This window comes from Struthio camelus, chromosome W, assembly GCF_040807025.1.
Source record: "Struthio camelus isolate bStrCam1 chromosome W, bStrCam1.hap1, whole genome shotgun sequence".
In the NCBI taxonomy this organism is placed as follows: Eukaryota; Metazoa; Chordata; class Aves; order Struthioniformes; family Struthionidae; genus Struthio; species Struthio camelus.
This window is the reverse complement of record NC_090981.1, coordinates 22,254,668-22,276,407: the sequence shown is the minus strand read 5'-3', so window position 1 is coordinate 22,276,407 and position 21,740 is coordinate 22,254,668. Positions and strand designations below refer to the sequence as shown.

Below are 21,740 nucleotides of genomic sequence, written 5' to 3'. Positions count from 1 at the left end.
AGAGAGATGTTGCTCCACCTTGACCTAAGCCTCTTTCCACCACTGAGTTTTCTTGAAAGGCTGAATCATTTCCCTCTCACTAATTACTGCTTTATTGGCTATCTCCTCCCTATTAGGATTGCATGTTATGTGACCATTAAAAGTTTCACAATTCCTCTTCCTGTGCTTCTTTCTGAATTGTCTTTACTGTTTAAATTGTATATTCTTGAGTCACTTTGTATATTGCAGAGTGTTGCAAATCAAGGACTCTATGATCCTTTCCCTATTCTTCATCTTTCAGGTTTTTAAAGAAATCTGCCCCCCCAACCCCACCTCTCAGTGTTTGCTGGATTTGCATACCACCATTGTAAAAGGTTCTCTTCCTCACCAGTCCCAAAATAATGCTGTAGCATCCCAAGAAGACCTCATCAGAGCTGTTCCACGTGTGACCGAGGTGGGTATGATCTGCATTGGTTTCTCCAACTCTCTTCTTTTTCCTTCCATTTGGAATGTCAGTGTTCAGGCCAGGTCCATTCTGCAAGTGAAAAGATTAAGAGCATTTGTTTTATTTGTTTCTCACTGATGCTTTCAAGCCTTTTTAGCCTTCTACCTTTTCAGGAAAGAAAAAAAAAAAAAAGAAAATTCTGCATAGAAATGCTTAGCATTATAATGACCAGGTAGGTCAAAAGGGGAAGAAAATGAAAACCTGCAGAAAGCAGCTTCAGTAGAAGCATAGTGTTAGTGTATGGTGTCCCTGAGCGATGACAACTAACCACCCCAGTGCATGGAGGTAACTTGCAATTCTGAGTTCTAAAAGGCCTTTAAGCTACTGGTAGCTGGTACTTACTAAACAAAACGCTCAAGTACTTACTTATGCTCTGATATCAGTTAGATTTCTATATATTCTGCTTGATGATCTACACTTATCAAAGTGTTTCACTGAATCTGGAAAACAAAGAACAAAAAGTAAACAGTGGTAAGGCTATTAAAAAAAAAAAAAAATTGACCAGGCACTGAAGAGCGATTCATCATTGTGTGAAAGCACATAGAGAAACACATACTTGAGGCATTGTTCTTTTGACAAATCTGAGTGACAGCACTTTCTGACAGTGCAGTCTGGCAGTACTGCATCCATTGCAGCTACGGGTATTATATTAACTCTTTACAAACCTGTATCAAGAGATCATGAACCTCTGGTGCCTCATGAAAGACCTTCAACAGCCCAGTGAAATGGCAAAGGGAAAATGTTATTTAGTACTGCTCCGGCATGTTACATCAAATATCTTCTTTAGAGGGTTGACAAACTTGAAAAAGTATTTTCTCCTAACCAAAATATTTATCATCAAATGTAAGGAGTTTAGAAAAAAATTCTTTGTCCCATCTTTTTAGTTAAGTTCTTATTGCTCTCACCTCTGAGTAAGATGAAAAAAATTGCTCCACTCAGTTTAATTAATGTCAATTAAATAGCTTAGAAAGCTGAAAACATTCTGAAAGGGTGTGATGCAAATGTGTGCACATCTAATTGCTTACGCTACATTGCGCTCATGTCCAAATAAATACTGGCATTTGTGGCCAAAATTTTTTTACAGAAAGGAAGCTTATATATGAAGTGCCTAGATTTTCTAATTGTTAATGAATTAAGATGATTTCTAGATGATTTACTTGAAAATATGTTATGTGTTATGACAGTACACTGTGGGGCTACTAATGGCAGTCTTCACCCGTCTTGCCAGTTCCACGAGAGTCTCTGTTAATGAGTCTGAAAGTCTCATTCAGTACGGACTCCATTGAGGCCAGTGAAATACAAACGGAAATAAATATTCCATCCTCATGTACTTATTTAGAACTGTATATTTCCTCAGCAAAAATTACCAATACAGTCTTTATTCTGTATATTAAAAGGAGAACCAGGTTTATCTGTACTCTTTTATTCACACTTTCTCTCCTGTTAATCTTAGTCCTCCTGATTTTTTCAAATGCAGGTAAATGATTTTTCCTTCTTTCTGAATACTCACAAGCCTCTTAAATACACGTGGTTTGGTGTTACAGGCAACCAAGATAAATGAACGTACGCTGTTATCCCTGGCAGAACAGCATAACACCATTGGGCCCAACTGCCTACGTTTTAATATACCTTCTATATAGCTTTACACTAGCATAACAAAAAATTTATATACTCAGTGTGACTTATAATAACCAAACTGTATAAATGTCATTTTTCTGTCTGTACAAAACTTCAAGCTCAACACATATTTCCTCATCTAATATGTACCTCAAGGGTACACGAGACACAAACACTTGTCTCAACTCCCTCACTTGTGGACTGAAAACTCATTCCTTTTCTTTGCTCTGTTCTTCAGCCTTGGCACGTTATTACTTTCCCGCTCTCGTTCAGAGGGCTTCCCCCCAGACTACAGATCCTTTCCCAAAGATCAGTTGTCACAACAGAGACTGTTATGATTATTCTTATTTTTCTTAACATCATCATGAAAGTACCTCTTGAAAGCGTAGTGGGGAGTATTTTCTCAAAAGCTTTTTAGTGAAACTCAGTAACCTCACAGAGATGGCTTTTAAAAAACTGTATAAAAAAAAAAAGAAAACTTAAATTTACTAAAATATTTACTCAACTTTTCTTCTCCTGTCAAAAATGTTATTTAATTGAAACTTAAATCTACATGTGAATTTTAACATATCGGTCTGGTCTGGAGATTTGGAGGAGGATGCAGGGGAGTAAAACTCTCTCATTTTTGGCCTTAGCTTGTGTGATCCTGCTTCTCTAGATCTTGATGGTTGGGTTTTTATTGGTGTTGGTTTTGAGTGGGCTGGTTCGCTTGATCTACTTGGAGTAAACAAAGAGGTAGAACAGCAAAAAGAGCAGGGGCAGGGAGCAAGAAGAGTATGCAGCTCATGCTGCCACTTAATGTTGAAAGACCAGATAAACATCTTGCCGTGCCAGGGAAGAGTTTCAGCTATTTCACAGAGCAGGAATTTTTCTTTGGGTGGATTGTGAATGGAAATTGAAACAATCTGGAACTAGAACTGGGATAATACTTATTAACTCTTCCCAATAAAAATCTGCATGAAATAGATATTTTGATGACTAAAAGGTTTTGTAACCACTGCTTCAAACTTATGATAGATTTCAGGTACTGACCTGTGAATTTAAAGCATTGCTGTGCTTTTTCATAATAATAATAATTCTGTACTAGTAATATCTGCTTCCTTTTAGATTTTGTTTAGATCTATTTAGATTTTGAGCATGATTTCTGCCGGTATGCCAAGCAGTCTTGCACTTGCACAGCAGTACTGCAATCACTCTGCGCACCGAAGGACTCAAGTCCTAATGAGCTTCCTCAGAGGAGGTGGTGGTTTAGGAGGTGAGTGGAACTTAAAAGTAAAAGGTTAGAAGTGAAGAGAGAGATCTTGCTGCTGGCAGAAGGGTGATGCAAGCTAAAACATCTATTATTGGTTTCAATTGATGTGGAGATGACCTTTCTCCCCAAGAATACTGTGGACATACTTAAAAGACTTATCTTTTCATGTGCTCTGGAGTAACTGATGGGCTGAGAAATAGCATGCTAAGAAGTCTTCTTGACGGTGTTGTCTTGTTTATTTTCTAATTTCAAATTATTCACACGATTAAGTGTAGCAGCTACCATTCATTTGTGGAAAAAGGACAGCCATGGGTTGGTTTGTTGTTTTGGAGGGAGAAGGGCTTGTTTATGTTGCTTGTATTAGCGACACAACCTTCAGGTTATCTCTTTATATAAGCTTGCTTTAAAACCTATTCCCCACTGACAAATTCAGACTGCCAAATTCTGATGTCAATAAGTTAGAAATATTTTTTCAAAATATCATCTGCTACTGCTGATTTTTCTTGAAAATTTGTCTCAATGAGCTACTGTCCGTATGTTTAAAAATAATACAGTTCGTTGCATATACATGTGTTCAAGGCTAAGAATATGTGAGACAACCAGACAGAAGTGAGGGCATGTCTGTTACAACAGAGGTCTTTATGGTTATGTTTTAATTACGATTATCTTTTTATGTTTATGTTGGGATCTGACTTAAAATGGAGAGTTACAGTGTTTATGGCCAGATGTAAATGGTTCTGACCTCTTTTTTTTTTTTTTTTTTAAATATTTCAAGAACTCTGCCCTCTATAAACAATGATGTTTTCATAGAGTATTTTCTTTGACATACTTATTATTGTAATACTTATAGAGAAAGCATCTGCTTTATACAATAAAATGACTAGCCTGACACTGGCACAGACTATTTGCTCATTTGTTTGCTATCAGTGGTCAAGAAGATAAGCTCCTTAAAATGGCAATAGGCACAGAAGCTAAAGTTGGTAAACCGATTTTCCAGATCTGCATTGCTGGTGAAGAGTATTGCAATATATGCTTTAAAAAAAAAATCTGTTTGTGTCAGTTTATAGCCTTTCTATTTATTTAATTTTAATGGTAATTTCTGATTATTGTTTCAAAGTCTTTGCTCAGTAAATAAGGAAGGGAACCATGCGTTCCTGCAAAAGTCAGATAAACATGCAGGTGTGCATCTTCTGCCAGGTGTGTCTATGAGAGAGGGACATGCACAGAGACAGGTGGAGGGAAAAAGAGAGAGAGATGTTAGGATAGTGTTGTAGTCACAGCAGTCACTGGGAACAGGATGAATGAGATCCAGGTACTTATATACCTTAGCAGTACGTAAGCACTCCCAGGTAAGTGCTCTAATCGTTGCTCTATCTATCCACCCTGGAATGAAACGTGTATGAAATGGTACTGCACGGGCCAGCTCTCATGGCCTAGACGGTTGTTTTCTCAACCATCTTGTCTCTTTCGCTGGCTAATAATTGTTTTTATACTCTAGTCTGAGCCTACTTTATCTGACACAATAGATACCCAGGTTTTCATAAGCAGCAGAAAAGCATGCTGTTCGGACTCGATGGCATTTTCTGTCTGTCCTTAGCAAGTAAAGACTTGATCCAGGAAAGCACTTGAGCATATGTTTAATGAATTAAGGCTTATTTTCTTCCCTTTGGTGAATATGCTAAAGATTAATAATCAGATGCTTATGTAATTATTTTTTCATGCAAACATCACAACATACGGTATACATAAACATGAGCACAACGTGCAGGGTCTTGAGATTTAAATTGGATCTAATAGTCTCTTTGGGGAAGAGACCAAAGTGTATGTTTTTTTTATTTTTTTGGTAAGAATTCTGGTTTGATTCAAATATCCTCTGTTGGGGAATCTCGCAGAGTGGGTAAGAATTTTGATACAAGACACTTACTGGAAGATCACTCATCAAATAAAGATATACAAAGCTAAAGTAAAATATTACGCTTTCCTAAAATATCTTTATGTATTTTCTTACAGGACCTACCAATGAAACAGTTGAAACTCAAGTATGCTTACATAAGATATAATCATGGAGAGTTTAAGAACACAAGTTCATGGGGAAAAAAAGTCAAGTCTGGGGAAAAGATGGTGCATCCAGTTTTGCCTCAACAGCTGTGTCAAGGAGACAGCGCTTCTGTGGCAGAAATAAATCTGATGGCTTTCCCATAGTTAAAGAGTGCTTCAAATTATAAGGATATATATGAGGATATATATATAATCCTCAGTTACTAATGCAGTGAGTCTGGCACCTTTGCATTAAGTCCAGTGATGATACATGGGTGAACTAAGAAGAATTTGATCACAAGAACATCTCATTATGCCAAGGTATGTTGCACTGCTTACTTTATGTGTGATTTTGGTTCATTCTCGCTACAAAGCACAGCTGTGGGACATGCACAAAATCTCACTGCAATCTAAAAATGGTTAAAATTTGTAATTTTAAATTATTATACCTGAAATGTCGTATTTAATAAATGTATTGGAATCCCAGTGGTTAAGCTGTCTGCGGAGAAGCTGTGAATGCACATCGTTAGTGCATCACAGCTGGAGAAAAATAATTAGAAAAGAGATGTCTATGGCTTTAAAAAGTTTTTAAGAGTAATGTAATACACTTCACATCAATAAGATATTAAAGATTACCCTTTGGAGGAAAAGGGAGAATTCACTGCACTAGAAGGGGGGGGGGAGGGGGGAAAAAGGAAAAAAAAAAAAAACCCAACACAGTAAAGGAGCTACCAATGCCTAACAAAGGACTTTCTTCCCTTATTTTTCTTATTAGTACTGTTTCTTTAGAACTGAATACGAGCAGTATTTTCAGTATATCATCTTTGTGTTCTGTTTAAAAACTGGGACTTCTGGCATCTTTAGACTATGAACAGAAAGGATTCAGAGTCTGAAGCAGCATCACAATGGTATCAAGCTACACGCGACATCTATTTTCATAATGACTCAAGAAAAAAAGACATTAGCTCTAATAATTTTACTTCCTACCTTACAAAAACTGCTGGATTCCCAGGTCGTCAAGTCAACCTCGATGGTGCTTTTGCTCCCTTTCATGAACACTGGTAAATTCATTGAAAGGACCTGGTATGCCTCATTCCACAGCAAAATATTTATTTCCATTCCTCCTAGGAGGAGTTATTTAAAAAAAAATTGTCTTCCACATGTATTAGTTGTAATATTGTATGTTTGGGGATTCAGCAAAGCACACCTCTGTTAGTAAACTTATTGACTAGAAAACGCCTACTAGCATCTCCAAAAGCATACTTCAGTGCTTTCCTGAACTGGGGCTTGAATTCGTAAGCTGAGCCACCACTGTATCATGACAGTCCCATAAAAGCTGATCCTTCCAAGAGGCTCTGCTTTTTTTCTAGAAGATTCCACAAGGAATGCATGGGTTTGAGATGACCACTCTTTCAGGCTAACAAATTTTGCAGTAAATTTGACCTTCTCGTCCTCATTTATGCCAACTTCCTGGGAGTTAAACTAATGACTTTGCAGGTGGATTTGTCAGGCGGTTCCACAGAGATTTATGTGGCCTGTGCTGCACTGTGAAGTTTAAAGAGTGGCTACACTACGGGGCAGAGGAGAGGAATACATGAATGAGAGAGACGAGGCAAAATGTGAAAATAAAAGAAACAGGTAACTGTTGCCAGAAACGGTAGGAATGTTCCTACTTGAATGAGATAAAAATGGAATGAGGCAATGCTACCAAGAACGAATAGCATCGTTGCTGGTTATGATGTTTCCCGTCTTGCCTATAGCTTTCACCTGACCTGCTGCTCTCGTTCCCCACAGTATTTCCAAACAGAAACAATACTCTTCAATAATGCGATCAAGCGATAAATAGCGATAAAGCTCTTCGCAGGGGTGGCTATAGTAACCTTAACTTTGAATTACCTGAGTTCTAGACTTCTGGAACTCAATTTCATTCTCCATGAGTTATCATTTTTCACTAAATTGAGCTAACTTAATCCTTCTATTTTTGTTATTAGATTGTGTTTTATATCTCTGGAGAAGACCTGCCAATTTTTTTCTGAATTAATAAAAATGAGGGAACTTTGTGGGAAAGCTGGGACCTTCTTAGTTATTGCATCTCTAGCATGAGACATTCTTAAAGGACTTCTGGCACTTTGAACAAGTTCTAGCTCTTAATGACATTTTCATGAATTTAAATGTAGAAGCACTGCAGGGAACTTTATCACAGCTTCAAATCAACTTGATTTTTTGGATGGATTTTGCCAGAGTAGTAATGAAATATAGGCTTTTTGAAAATCGATTCTGGGTCACTTTGATTTGATTTTAAGTTAAGAACATTAATTTCATGTAGTTCTGTAAATGGTTAATGGCTCTGTTTTTACAAAATCATTGTGATATGAATTACTTATGAATACAGTAAACCCTCTATTTTCTTAAACAGATAGAACTGATGATAATTAAGACTTTAAAACTGGCTTACTGAGGAAGCAGCTATTAAAAAGATAACATTAAAAGCACTATGTACTCAGGTTATTTTTGGCATTTCCTTTTCTAAATTCTGTATCTACAAATTTTTTACATTTAATTGAAAATGATGTCTCACTTGTAACATTGTGTACTTGTTATGAAAAGCTAAAACATTTGTATAGAGATCAGATCAACTTGAACTGGGAAGTACGCCTCTCCCTCCAGGCTACAATATGACTGAAAAGTAAAGTACTTCGGAGTTCATGCCAATGGCAGTAACAAACTGCTGTACGTTAAGTGCAGATGATATCTAACTTGCCTTTTGCCCACACTATTAAAAGCTTGGACTGAGGCTTATTGTACCCAGATCTTGAAATCTCTAGGGCCCTTAGAAACAAAGGACACTAGCTTGCTTGGGCTCACCTTGATATCTAGTGTGATGCTGCAACTAATTGCCTCTCAACAGCTAATTCACCTAGTAGCATGAGGTTTTTCGCAAATATCTTGTCTAGTTACAACTAGCAGAAGCCATCGCTAGAGAAACCTGTTTACGCCTTATGTAGCTATTGTGCTATAATACAAAAGGCGACTGTGACAATTACGGCTACTTATATGAATTGCCAGTATTTAATACACAGAGAGCTGTAAGTATTTCTCCAGGGCCTTATCTTGCTAGCATGAACTAAATCAATTACAAGCTGACCTGTCAAGCTGAGAATGTGTCAGATAGATAGACAGAAACTGTGTCACCAAGTTTAGGGACCCTGGGAAGTAGTTCTAGTACAAAAAAAACTTAGTATTCCTAAGTACTTTCACGTCAAAGAAGGAGGTGCCTGCTAAGTTAGAATGTCAGTGAGAAAAGGATTATGGGGACTAGAACTATGCAATTATGAATGCAGGCACCTGAAATTCAAAGTCCTTTTTTTTTGGATCTCATTCTTAATGTGTCCTCTTAAATGTGAGTTAATTTATCTGAGGAAAACTTTTGTTGAATTTATTGCAAAACGTACACCACGATGTTTCCATCAACTCGTTCTAATGTATTTGAGTGATGGCTAGTTGTTAATTCACAGCCCAATAACAAGTAAAAAGTAACAGACATCAGTCTTGTCACTGCCAGAACTGTGACTCAGCAGTTAACCTATTTTAGTTGCATATTTATTGCATACATTTATTCTTTAAACCTTTCATAGAGAAGTTTCATCTGCAGGAGACTGAGCAGTCCAAAAATGTCAACTCAAGATCACTGCCTAATTTTTATCAGTTGTTACTGTGTTAGTTAGGAAGATTTAGGCCATAGATTAGTGATATGCATCTGCTAACGCTTCAGAGAGTTTTCTGCCTTGATTAGTTTTTTGGTAGCCCCAGTAGATACTATGTAGGCTGAAATAACCAATAAGGATTCGTGTTTGATCACGATTAAAAGTGGATCGTCTTGTAAAATTGACCATATGTTCAGCCATTTTAGAACTGATGAAAATAGCAGTTACTGCAATGTTCATTTTTCGTTGAAGTACAAAGACTGAAAAACAGTGCCTTACTGGTATTTAGTGACTTAGCTCTTGTAAAACTAAAGAGTAGCTGTGGAAGGTAAATATCTTTCTTTACATATCTGGGCATAAAGAACTTCTTTTCTACGTTCATTGTAACATGTATATATTCCAGTCAGTGAGCAAGTTCTCAATGGCTTTGAATCTGAATGAGTCTGCAAAGTGTACTTTTACAACTGGTTTTCCTATATATAATGAATAGTATCTATACAGTAAATATATTCCAGGATCATCAAGATTTTCTGTGTTGTACTATAAGAAAGAAAGATCGGTCTCCCTTACAGAAAAACACCTTTTCTTTTATTTTATCTTGTAGACTTTGCTTCTATCAGCTCCTGTTCCTTCTACTAGTGTGCTGTTGAGCAGATGGCCCACAGGAACAATTATCTAAGGCATGGGCCTCAGTGGAAGAGGAGAACTTGATTAATGTGACATGAGCTTCATTTGCAAAAAGATCAGAATTTTCCTGATTGATTGATTTTTCTGTTCAGTGGTGGAATTCCTAACTTACAGAAGGCTATTTAACTTCTGTTGCATGAATTGTTGGTGTTTTCCTGCCTTTGAGGATGATGCAAAAAGAAGCCATTCTGTAACCGCTGCTGACACAGAATCTACTAGGATATTGAATGTAGGGTGCAGCTCTACAGTCACATGACAAAATCTGTAATTTTAATATGTTTATTTTATTAGGCCTTTTGTCAATTTTAACCATTACATATGGTATCCCTTTGCTTGTGTAGTTATCATCCAAACTATACTTCTTATCTGTAGATGTGAGAAAAGAGTAGAAACAATGTCAGAGGAATAGCGTAGTATAGTATTAAGGTGTTCTGACTGCATTTCTGCTGTATTTGACTGAAATTGGAAGGGGTTCATTCAGTACTAACAGTTGCCTGTATGTAGCAGCCGGGTGACTGGTGACTCGGCTTACCACACACAATCTGGCATGTTAGAAAATGAGACCTGGCAGGCCTGTGTCCTTAGCAGGGGGTATCAGTTTCAGAGGCCTGACCTGTTGTGAAACTTCAGCAAGATCTGTTAGAATGAGAATTACATACATGTGTGTTTATCAATGTATGTGTGTGTGCGCACGCGCGTGTGTGTATATGTATATACATACACACATATACATACACACACATCCATATCTATATCTATATGGATGTAAAAATCTCATAAACCCTCCCCCCCCCCCCCTTCAAATTCAAACACCGGCATTTCTCCCCAGAGAACAACCTATGCTATTTGGAAGAAACAGAGAACGGCTGCCTATTGTAGAGCACAGCATTTAGCAAAACTTCAAAAAGCTGAAAGACAAAAACTGCATGTTATCACGCATAACTGCAGGAAGAGCTGTCACAAGACCTCTAAGAAACTGTATCCGTAAAAACTGAAGTATCAAATTTCTGCACACCACAAGCAGTTAAATGTAGTGCTTAAAAGAAGACTCAGAATCTTATGACCATTCACCTTTCTCTCATTAATTAAGGCTACAGGGAAAGAACTGATGAAGGAACTGAGCCTAGACATAATTGCCACTGATCCTAGCCATTACTGCAAGGGCCTTATGAGGACAAGGAATCAATAGGACCTAATTTAGGACTTTCATAGTCTCCGACTGTTGCAAAGAAAATGCAATTATCCTCTAATAATAACTATTATCTACTTTTCTCTTGACCTTAGTATTAAACAGGGATCTTCCAGATCCCCTTTTGAGTTTAGCTGGCATCTGTGCTTTATAGTTGCCCTTCAGAATTTTTATTACGGCATTTTTGGGTCAGTAGGTGACTATGCAGTGACCTCAGACATATAGAAATTCAGTGTCCTGGCACCTCAAATTATTTTTATCAGCGCAAAGCTGTCAGTATCAGATAGCTCACTGACTGCTTATGAATGATGACAGACAACAATATTTGACGTATGGTGTCACCATGAAAGGTGACAATTTTTTTCAGAAGTTGTAATGCATTCTTGAATAAAAACTATTCTATCACATAGTCTGTTGTCAGTACTTTCACGAGACTAAAAATGTTTTTAACGACTTTGGCAGCTGTTCAGGTCTCAAAGGCTGGAAGACCTACTAAATATATCTCAAATAATTTATTTTCCACGTTTAATATGACCAATGGCAGATCCTTTGAGGAAAAGTAAGTATCTGATTTATTTTCCTTTCTGAATATTGGCTGTTTTGGCTCGTTTGTTGTACCCTGAAGAAAACCCAACAAAGTTAAGTAAACAAGTTTGAAAACTACCACTAATATTGCTGTAATTAGATAGTAATAACAAATAGTTCCAGAATTTGTATTTTTTTTAATATGTGTGTGTATATATATATATATACACTTTTAAGAAACCATTGTTACGTAGCATGAAGTATTGCTGATACTGGAGTAAGACTACAGTAGAGCAAACAAGCACTATATTAGCACATACCCCTTAGAGGACAAATATGGAGGCCTCAAGGCTGTAAATACAACTGATCAATTATTGGTAAAGAATTGTGTAACAACCTATAGAAGCTGCCCATAACTGATAGCATAAGTGGAACTGTCTTTATAATGTGTAAACTGCCACAGAAATAAATAGCGGCATGGGTGCAACTGCTTCAGAATCAAGAAATGCTGAACTGATCACTGGTATCCTGAAATGCCACATCTGTAAGTATTTTCTCTTTACCATTAAAAGAAAACACACACCTAAGGCTAGTGATGGGCCTAGTTATATTGCCCTCAAGGCTGGGCTGTAATTTGGAGGCAACATACTGTGGAACAAAATAGCAGAACAAAGGTGAAACTTTAATAAAGACACAGAATAGTTATGCTTTCACTACAAGGCTGTTTGGTATCATGTTGTCTCAACTGGTCATTTCGTATTTTTCCTTATGCTTCCTATGTCCAAACTGAGTGGAACCGAGCATCTTCTTCTATTTGATTCACTGTCCTTCAATGAACTTCACCTGACTCCCACTGAATCAGTTTTTCAGTTCTGCTTAAATTCTGTTCTCATTTTATGACAAATATAGTTCTTTTCTTCCCCAACAAAAGTGATCCATGCACGACCTTTTTATACTGCTATTGCATGAATTAACAGTATAAATCATGTTTGTTCATCTCTATTATCATCACTGTCAAATACATGAATTTTCCTCCAAAGGTTCACTTGGATACCATGTGTCAGCACGTCACACTTTCATTGTAAAGTAGTAGTATTTGCTACGCATTACATAAGTATTGACTATTTTAACTAGTATTTTAGTATGCCAGTGGTTAAGTTTCTTGGTACCTTACATGTCTTCCAGTTGTAAATCCTTTCAGCATTACTACCGGTGACACTTTAAACAGCACAGAAGCACTGAAGTGCAGCCACTGATAATACGAAGAAAGGTAAGCTATGCCCTCTTGCACTAAACTTTTGTTCTGCAATATAATGTTCTCTAGACGTGTTATTTTCCATTAAGCTTGCTTTCAGACAGTCCTTTTAATCACTCACTGTAACAAGGCTTCCACTTCTGAAAGGCTGTCCTTTAACAACACAAATGAAAGCAACCTGCTCTGTTGGATTGCTAAATATGGTCTAATAATGACAGTTAAGAAGGAGGATTTTTTTTTTTTTAGTGTCTTTCAACCTTCCTGAACTTGGATATCTGCTTAATTTTGGTTTTAGTCATTACAGTTGTTTGGTGGTCAGTTTTCTACACATTCTGTGTATAGAGTTATAGGCTTCCTTTCGCTATGACGGTATCTTTCTGCCAAAGTGTCTATAAGTAACATAAAGTACAGACCATTTTAAAACGAGGACAGGTTGTTTGCATTTTCTTGGGTGACACAGTCCCAAAGGGAAGTCTAGGTTTTAAATCTTCTACTTGTATTGTAATTTGTACATTTATTTTTCAAGCGTTATGTAATGACATGAGCCAAAGACCCAACAATCAGACCGGAAACCCTGGAGCACTTCCCTCCTTGCTTCAGAACAGACGCCTTAAAGGAAAAGAGCAAAACTGACTGCGTACTAAATTATCTTTCCTACAGATAAGTTTTGGAGCAGCCCAATTCTGATAGGAAAATGTCTTTGAAAGTCTGTAATCACAGCTGAACAAGCTGGTTTAGGTAAAAGATAACCTGCCCAGTTAAAAATGCCTGAAATCTAAACATTTATATTTTTTGTCCCATCCCCTGGAAATCTAGTTCAATTTTAGACAGAAAAATATCTAGTTAATCTAGAAGTATTTCAAAACTCATCTCAACGTGGACAGACTATTAAACACCCTTAAAGTATCATTAGTGCTAAGTTTTATGTGCCAACTTCCATTCATTCTTTCCAAATTCATGATGCTACTTGTTTGCCTCCAGAAGTGATGGAGAGCTAGGAAATCTTACTGTAGAATATACCACTTTTCCATTTTCTCTTTGAAGAAAGAGAAAACTGCTAGTGCTGTCTTATTTTTAACCTACCGTTCCACAGACAAAATTTACTGCTATAATGAAGTAGCAGAAAAATTATGAAATATAATCATTTATAATGCACAGATCTTTGACTAGAATTCATAATACTTCCCTGTAAAATAATTAAACCTTACTTGTAGGAACTATTAGAGCTAAATCGCCACATAGCTGCTGTTGATTTTTTCCTGGTAAAGCATATGTAGAAGCCATAAAGATATTGTTCTAGCTGCTTTAGGGTTATGGTGCCTAGGAGTAACAAGTGCTCAAATTGCTCAAGGAAGGCATGTAACTTTCACGCTTCCCTTGGCCGGAGGAGCATGGCTGTATACAGTACTGATTACCAGCACACATATGCGGATCCTTCACACACATGCAGATGTTGCATCTGAGAACGGCCATATGAGCAAAATCTGCTGCTCACTAAAAAGGAAAAATGAGATCTGAAAGGAACATACAGAGCAATAGTCTCTGAAGGTGCATCTTTGCTATAGACTTTTAAACTATCTATCTCTTCTCAGATTTGTGCCTGAGAAGTTTGATGAGCTTGAGGGAAAGCAGTCAAGCTGCAAAGTAGCATTTAAGTAAGTAGCACATACTATTTACAGAATGGCAGATTTATTTTATTAGTTGCATCGCATAGTTGAGTTTCTGCAATATTACTAATAAAGCTGTATGATTTTTCTTTTTGACATAGGGATTAACTTGAAAAAAAAGGTTTGAATTAAAATATATTCACTCTAAAAATAAAATAATTTCTAAAGTATTTTAATTTGTTAGCTTAATCTCAAAACATCATTCCAAATCTACGCATCTACCCTTTCCCTTTGAAAATGCTGTAGTAAAACATGCATAAAACACATCTAGAGGCTTTGCTTTAACAAAAACGTTCACAAGGTCAAGCTGAACTGAGGGATTGCTTCCGGTTGCCCTTAAAGGACCTACGCAAATAGCATAATCTAGCCTAAATACTAGCTCTCACAGGTCAACAGCACTTGAATTTTAGTCTATGCCACTTGAGAGACGAGTAAAATTGAATTTAAAACATTTAACACAAAGAAAAGACTTTTGTATATATAGCAGGAATTAAATTAGGGGCAGTACCGAAATTGTCTCTCCAACAATGGAAAGAAACAAACAGTAAAGCTTTTGGTAAAGCAGTGATCAAAGTAGGACATTCTTTGTCAAGTACATATATGAACACAGCCAAATGATGCCTTCCTCCTTATGTGACGGGTGGAGAACTTCTGTTTTACCTAACTGCTTTCTGAAATTACTCTGTTTGGACAACTGGGAGAGCACTGATGTGGCGGACAGGACACTGTAGTGAGAGCTTAGATGTGTGGGATTTTTTTTTTTTCAAGACAGTACAGAAATTTATGGATACTTATGGATACTTATCCTTTATGGATACTGAGAGAGAAGAGATCAAAGCTCTCCAGAACATGCCCACGGAGTGGGGGGTGCTATTGCTGGATGTTTTTTGTTGGTTGGTTGATTGGTCTGTTTTATCCTATGTCTTGCTTCTGACCTTTGGTTATTTATTTCATTCTCCTATTCTGTAGTATTTTCATTTATAAAATGAGAATAATTCTTTTTACCTAGTTTTGTTAAATGCCATCCAGTGGTCCTTAGACATATGAAAGTGCTAGGGCATTGCTGTCGTTTGCCGTCCTTTGGTGTATGGTCACATGAGAATAGACATACATTCTATTAATATCACAGAATTTTATTCATAATATTCAAAAACCATAATTCCAATAAGTATTTAAAAAGTTTTTAATAACAGTTTAAATATATAGTTTAATAGTTTAGTTTTTGTTTGAAAACAAAACTATACTTCTCACCCAAGAGCACCTGAAAAGACCTGAACGTCTAAATCTATTTTGAATAAATATCATATAGTCATATATTATAGATTTGATTCTCTAGACCTTTAAATGGGCAAGTTCATTTTTTTCCTCTATATATGCAAAGTGCAGTTATTTCCAGTAGCTGGATACAGCATTTCTGGATGAAAGATAATTTAACTATTTTCCTTACGAAGGCTAACACTTTTTCTGTCAGTCATTTCCTTCTTTAAAATCAGTGGTGGAGAGAAGAATCTATCTGTGAAAAGGGCTGGAGTTTACACTTATAAATTGATTGTAACACTGCTTTCTGGTTTATTCAATGTCTCTCTGTATTTATGCAGTAGCAACGAATGTCTGGGGGTTGCTTTTTTGAGGGGATAACGGCTCTCAAATGGCTCATTAATGCTCAGTGGAGATCCATCCTTGATTTATGATGTTGTTTTTAATCATCATACTCGACTCCTAAACCAGGCAAAAGGCCACATTTTTGAAATCCACGACTATTGGTAGAAGTCTTTCTTTCTATTGACTTACTTTAAAATTCTGGAGATTTACATTACCAGGTTCTATGTGTACAGACCAACTGGGCAGTAACATTTCTATTAGTTCCAGCACAAGTCTTTTAAGGAAGATTCTGCTGCTGTTTGTTTCTCTGAGTTCGCTGGCTTTTCTGACAGCATATTTATTTATTTCAGTATGTATTAGTCTACAGAAATTAAGTGTTTATCTGAGGCTCTGAGCAGTATGTTCTTTAAAAGTAAGGCTTACCCCTACACTATGGTTTTTTGTGATATGCTTAGCTATAAAGGCGGACTTTAATTTTCAGTTCATATGTAAAAAGTGTGTGTCCTGATCGATGGCCTGCTCTAACTAAATATGCTGTCTAGACATGAGAACGTTTCTGTCAGACTGATTTAAATAAACAAGGTGTCTTTTCCAATTAAGAGAGTCTTTGTCAAATGAAGGTCGAAGGTATACAGCCTTATTTATTAGAGGATTATTTTTACCTCGTTACGCTTTCCTGTATATTTTGGCTTAAAAAAATGTACCATCCATTGCCTAGAATAACGTGGAATTGAGGAACTGCTAATTTTACTGTGGTTTTCTAACTTTGATAAAAGGTTCCTGAGTAGCTTTACTGCTTTCAGCTGAGGAGTTTTCAATATAGCTTATGGTAATGGTGAAAGCATATCTGCAATTGCTGTATCTTTCATTAGCAACAGTGTGAACGATTAGCTGCCAGCCATACAAGGGCATGGGGGACACAGAAGGATAATATTTTTCACAGATAAATTCACATGACCACTACACAACAACAGCTTGCATTTCATTAGAGAAACCTAATGGGATATATCTAGAAACAATGAATAATACACACCAGCAAATGCTATTAGGATTCATACAAAACGCTCAGTGAAAACTAAGGCTGACTTTGGTAAACAGTGTTAAAAGACCTGACTGTGGACAAGGTCATGTATTGGGGTTGCAGCTTCCATGCAACTCACTCTCTTTGTTTTTGTATTATCCAGTAGTTTACTTTTCATACTATGTCTCATTGAGAGGAAAGACTTTCAAAGCCTTCCTATTATAAGATCTGCTGTAACGTCTACATAATGGTTTAGTCCTACCTCCCAGCTACAAATGGACAGAACATTCTGATCCTGGGCAAAACCAAGACAACCTTCTTTTGTGATGTGATGAGATTAAAAGTATTTGTTCTCACTGATACGTTTTCCACAATAACGGCCACACTAAAAATCAGCAAGATGTATTATTATTTTGACATTGATGAATGCTGTTCAGTTTTCATTGCTATTACTCAACATGATAAATGCTTATTTCAGTCTAAAAGACAAAGATGTTTCACACAAAACGCGTGCTCCAGTGTAGAGCAATTATTTAAATTGTGCGCTTTTGTCTTGCAAGGTCTTTGCCTTTGTCTTTGCTACCCACTCACTGCTGAAACTTGGGCTTCATCTTCTGTTTCAACTAGTTTTAGCTAACAGTCGGCTGTCCTACAAAAATAATGTCATTGGGTTAAATGTCTCGTAATATATGAAATATGTTCTTGGGAATTTTGTTTCTTTTTTTCCCTCCCCAATCAGCCTATTTCATTTAGTGATTTTCTTTGACTTGAAAAAGAAAAGTTGGGTGATAAATCCAAAAACTCAGAGGTAATGTGCTATTAGTTTTGAGCAGTAGAGAACATAGAAGAAGAATGAGATTTTCATACAAGGGGAAATTTTTCTATGCAGCACTCTCTGAGAACTGTTCTAAAGTACCACAGTTGAACTAGACTGAAAAGACTGGGAGGCTCTTACATTTCAGAAACTGAAATGGTTTCAAAATATTACTGTATTGTAAGATGTTGTGAGTATCTTTGAGCACTGTAACATCCTACAACATGGATTCATAAAAATAAACACATATGTTCCCATGAATAACCGTTTAAACAGTCTGATGTATTGCTAGGAAGTAACCAGTCCTTAGTATTGTCTCCATCCTTTACAATCACTGGTGAGTCCCGTGCCCCTATGTCGGTCAAGCAAGTTTTCCCTTTTACCACAGAACGCTGTCCAATGTGAAAGCTGGTGGAAGACTGTCTTGGAATCAGTGCTACCCTTCTTGTCCTCAAAGTCACCCTCAGCACCCAGATCACACCTGGACTGCTTGCACCTTGTAACAGAGTGGAGGTGATGCGCTTCTCCCTAAGCCTGCCTGCTGTTTTCCACACTATCCCACTACAGCACGAGCACAAGGTACAGGGGCTGGAGACAGCTACTTCAGTATATTTAATGTCTAGTGTTAGGCCTTCCTCGCTATGTAGAGTAATTGCTGAACAGTTTAGAAATACTCAGTTGAACTCATTTAGGCTTTGAAATAAAAGGGACGTCCCAAGTCCCATGTATGGGGAAAATCTGTGAGATTAGGGCTTAAAATATTCTTCCTTTTAAACGTTACAAAGAGCTGAAGCTTAAGTCAGAGTCGGTTCTTCTTTTGATGGCATTTAATAGCTCAGTCTAGTTATCTTATAAATCAACTTTGTCTCTGAACTGACCTAAACAGAGATTATTTTTAAAGAGGTATTTATTGAACTCGCAATCGAAGTGCGGGGAAGAGGAGGTTATATCAAAGCGACCCTTCAGCTATGTCAAAACCATACCTGCTTTCAAACTTCTAATAGAATTCTATCTGTCACTATGATAGAGTGTACCTATACACTGGCTAAAGCAATAACATGCAATACAATTATAAGAAGCAATATAAGCTTTATATTATTTTTACCAAGCATTTCAGGTCTCAGTTTTTCTACTTTTTAAGTTGTTTTAAATGTCAGAACTGTTAGCTGTGTTAATCATTTTGGAAGAAGATACTGCTGCCACATAAAGCTTTTAAAATTAATCAGTAATACTCATAGAAATGGCTGATCCCTGTATTTTAAAATGCAACACTGATTATTTTGACAAATTCAAAGGCCTATTTGTTTCTATTCTATATCCAGAAAGGCATTTGTTAGAAAAGATAACAGAAAGATAACATCAACCAAACGGCCTACTTGAGCAGTTATCGTCTTATCTCCTCTCTTTCAGCTGTTCATGTGTACCAGACAGCACTGTTTGTTTTTCTGTATCATGCTAAACATTTATTTGCATCACAGTAACTTGGAAACATACTGGACTGAGTATAACAGGAGGAATGCAGGAAAATGCGCAGGAAAAATGATCCCTGTCTTCAGCAGTCTTAAAAAACAACATACCCCACCCCACAATACCAACAGCAGCAACAATAACAATAATAAAAAGACCAAAAGGGCTAAAAGTGCAAGATTAGATTGTCAGAACAGTTACCCAGCTTGGTTACACATCATCTTTACCAACAGCTGTCTTAGTCCCCACTTCATCATTTCCATACTAAACTTCTGTTTAGTCTGTATTTTTTGCCACTTCTTTTTATATTAGTTCATAAATTACTGGAGTCCTGAGAAGTATTCAGCAATAGACGATTCAGCTCAAAATATCTGTCCTAATGATCTGCCCCCTGCATGAACTGGGGAAGAAAGTTGTTTTTAATATTTTCTTTTCAATACCATTTCCTGTTATCAGCTCTCTCTGACAGCCTGTTGCATCTTTATCACACTTTTGTAAAGAACAAATAAATGTCTGTCTTTGCTAACTGTACACCAATATAAATGACTTTTCACCATGCTTAGTGTTCCAGTAGTTTTTTTTAAATGCCTCTCATTTCATATTAAACCCCGAGTACTACCACAGATCTTGAAATATCTTAAAAGATAATATAACGAATTGGTAATATGCCTACTCTTCTCATGCTTGTTTGGGAAGTAGCACTGTAAGGGACAGCCATCTCGAGAAAGGGGGTGGAGAAGATGAAAAGAGACAACAGTTTCTTTTCTGCTCAAATCTCTCTCAACCACAAGACAATTGTTGATATACAGCATATGGGATCCAATTTGGAAGACTCTTCTGCCTTTGCAGAGAACCAACAGTAAGGAACAGAGAACCACCTTAACTTACTTACTTAAACAAAAGCGCTCCAGATGCAATCACTGAATTTCCAATTTACCTAAGTAACAAAAAACATGAAACTAGACTGAGAGCAGATGAGTGCTGTTCAGAGCTGTCAGAGTCTTAGGCTTGTCCATTATTCCAAGGAAGTTACACAGTCCATTAGTGCCCTTTTTTTTTTTTTCCCAAAGGAGTCTTCTAGGAATTTTTCACTTGTGTAACTCAGTTACACTTTCTAAAAGAAGTGAAGTTCATCATTTGATAGATGATGTCCCCCATATTGTGCACAGCTAGATAATATAATAATTAGGCATTTTTATTCTTTCCCCTCTTTCTACTACAATGACTACAAGGGCTATTTAATTTTCTAAAATACTGAAAAAGATTTAAAGTGATGAAAATACTAATCATAAGAGCTTATTTTTGGCATTTTACTTGTTATCTTTACTCCTCGTTAGTCCTGTTGTTGTACCTGCACTGCAAAATAGAAAATATAACAACCCCCCCCTCCCCCCCATATACACTGCGGCCAAAATAGGTATTAAAGAAATAAAAAGTAATAGCCACACTGAGACTTAAAAACTGTGAAACAAAGTGATTCAGAACATAGGTCTCGGAAGCTCCTACCGTACCCTTAAAGATACTGAAAATATACATACAATTCTTCTCTGGTTTACTCGTTATGAGCCTGAACAAACCACTGGTTACTTACATAAATTAAGGTTCAGGAAAATCAGGATCAATGAAAGAAAAATATTCCAATAACAAAATGTATGCATTCTCAGCTTCTAGGCATTTCTTGTAGCAAACAGGGATAGAACAGGATGTTTCAGAGGCTTTTATTTTCTTTTGCCCTACAACTAGCTATGGTAAGGTAAGCTACATATAAGAATCAACAGCTCCTATTCAGAGTTCAAGCTAAGCACATGTAGTTTCAAAAAGCATTTATTTCATAAAAATGACAAAAAGAATGAATTGTAACACAAAGATATGGAGGAAGTAATACTATTCTTATTTTACTATGACTAAAATATGCAATACTATCATCAGTCAGGTAAATTTTGCACCTCACAGCAGCAGGATCCGACTTTGGACACCACCACTGCTGCTGGTGTCGTTTTTAATGTTAGAAGAAAGGAATGCAATCACTAGTCAGAGAACAGGCCAGACAATTACCAACACAGGTTTTATTTCTATAATTTACTGCGTGGACATGTAATTTCTGCCATTAGAGATTTAAAAAAAAAAAAAACTACCTTTATGCAAAGGGTCACCACTAGCAACGTCTGTAAAGAGTTTGGATTATTTTTATGAGGCGCGTGGGAGTCACTTGTTCAACTCATGCTAGTACCTGGTTTCATTTTTACTGAAGTGCGTGATGGATATAGCGACAAGATTTCTATTAAAATTAATAATTACTCAGCTAAACGTAGCTTGCATTGCTGTAGTTTCGCTGAATTGCAAGGCAAAAATATGGAAACTGTACATATTTTTAAAAAATAACACATTGTTTCAGGAGCATGGGAACCACTTGACCCAG

At 36.8% G+C, this 21,740-nt stretch overlaps 2 long non-coding RNA genes across 2 annotated transcripts in view; one reads left to right on the top strand and one right to left on the bottom strand.

The window, feature by feature from the left end:
• Nucleotides 1–21,740, bottom strand: part of LOC104142029 (uncharacterized) — a 109,675-nt gene that overhangs the window by 12,673 nt on the left and 75,262 nt on the right. Inside the window, exons 3-4 of the long non-coding RNA XR_693646.2 lie at nucleotides 851–924; nucleotides 368–514 (exon numbers count right to left, since the gene is read on the bottom strand). This is a non-coding gene — a long non-coding RNA (uncharacterized lncRNA). The remainder of the gene's footprint in view (nucleotides 1–367; nucleotides 515–850; nucleotides 925–21,740) is intronic.
• Nucleotides 3,217–6,236, top strand: LOC138064050 (uncharacterized). Its single transcript, XR_011137261.1, has 3 exons — nucleotides 3,217–3,356; nucleotides 5,364–5,711; nucleotides 6,166–6,236. It is a non-coding gene; the product is annotated as an uncharacterized lncRNA (long non-coding RNA).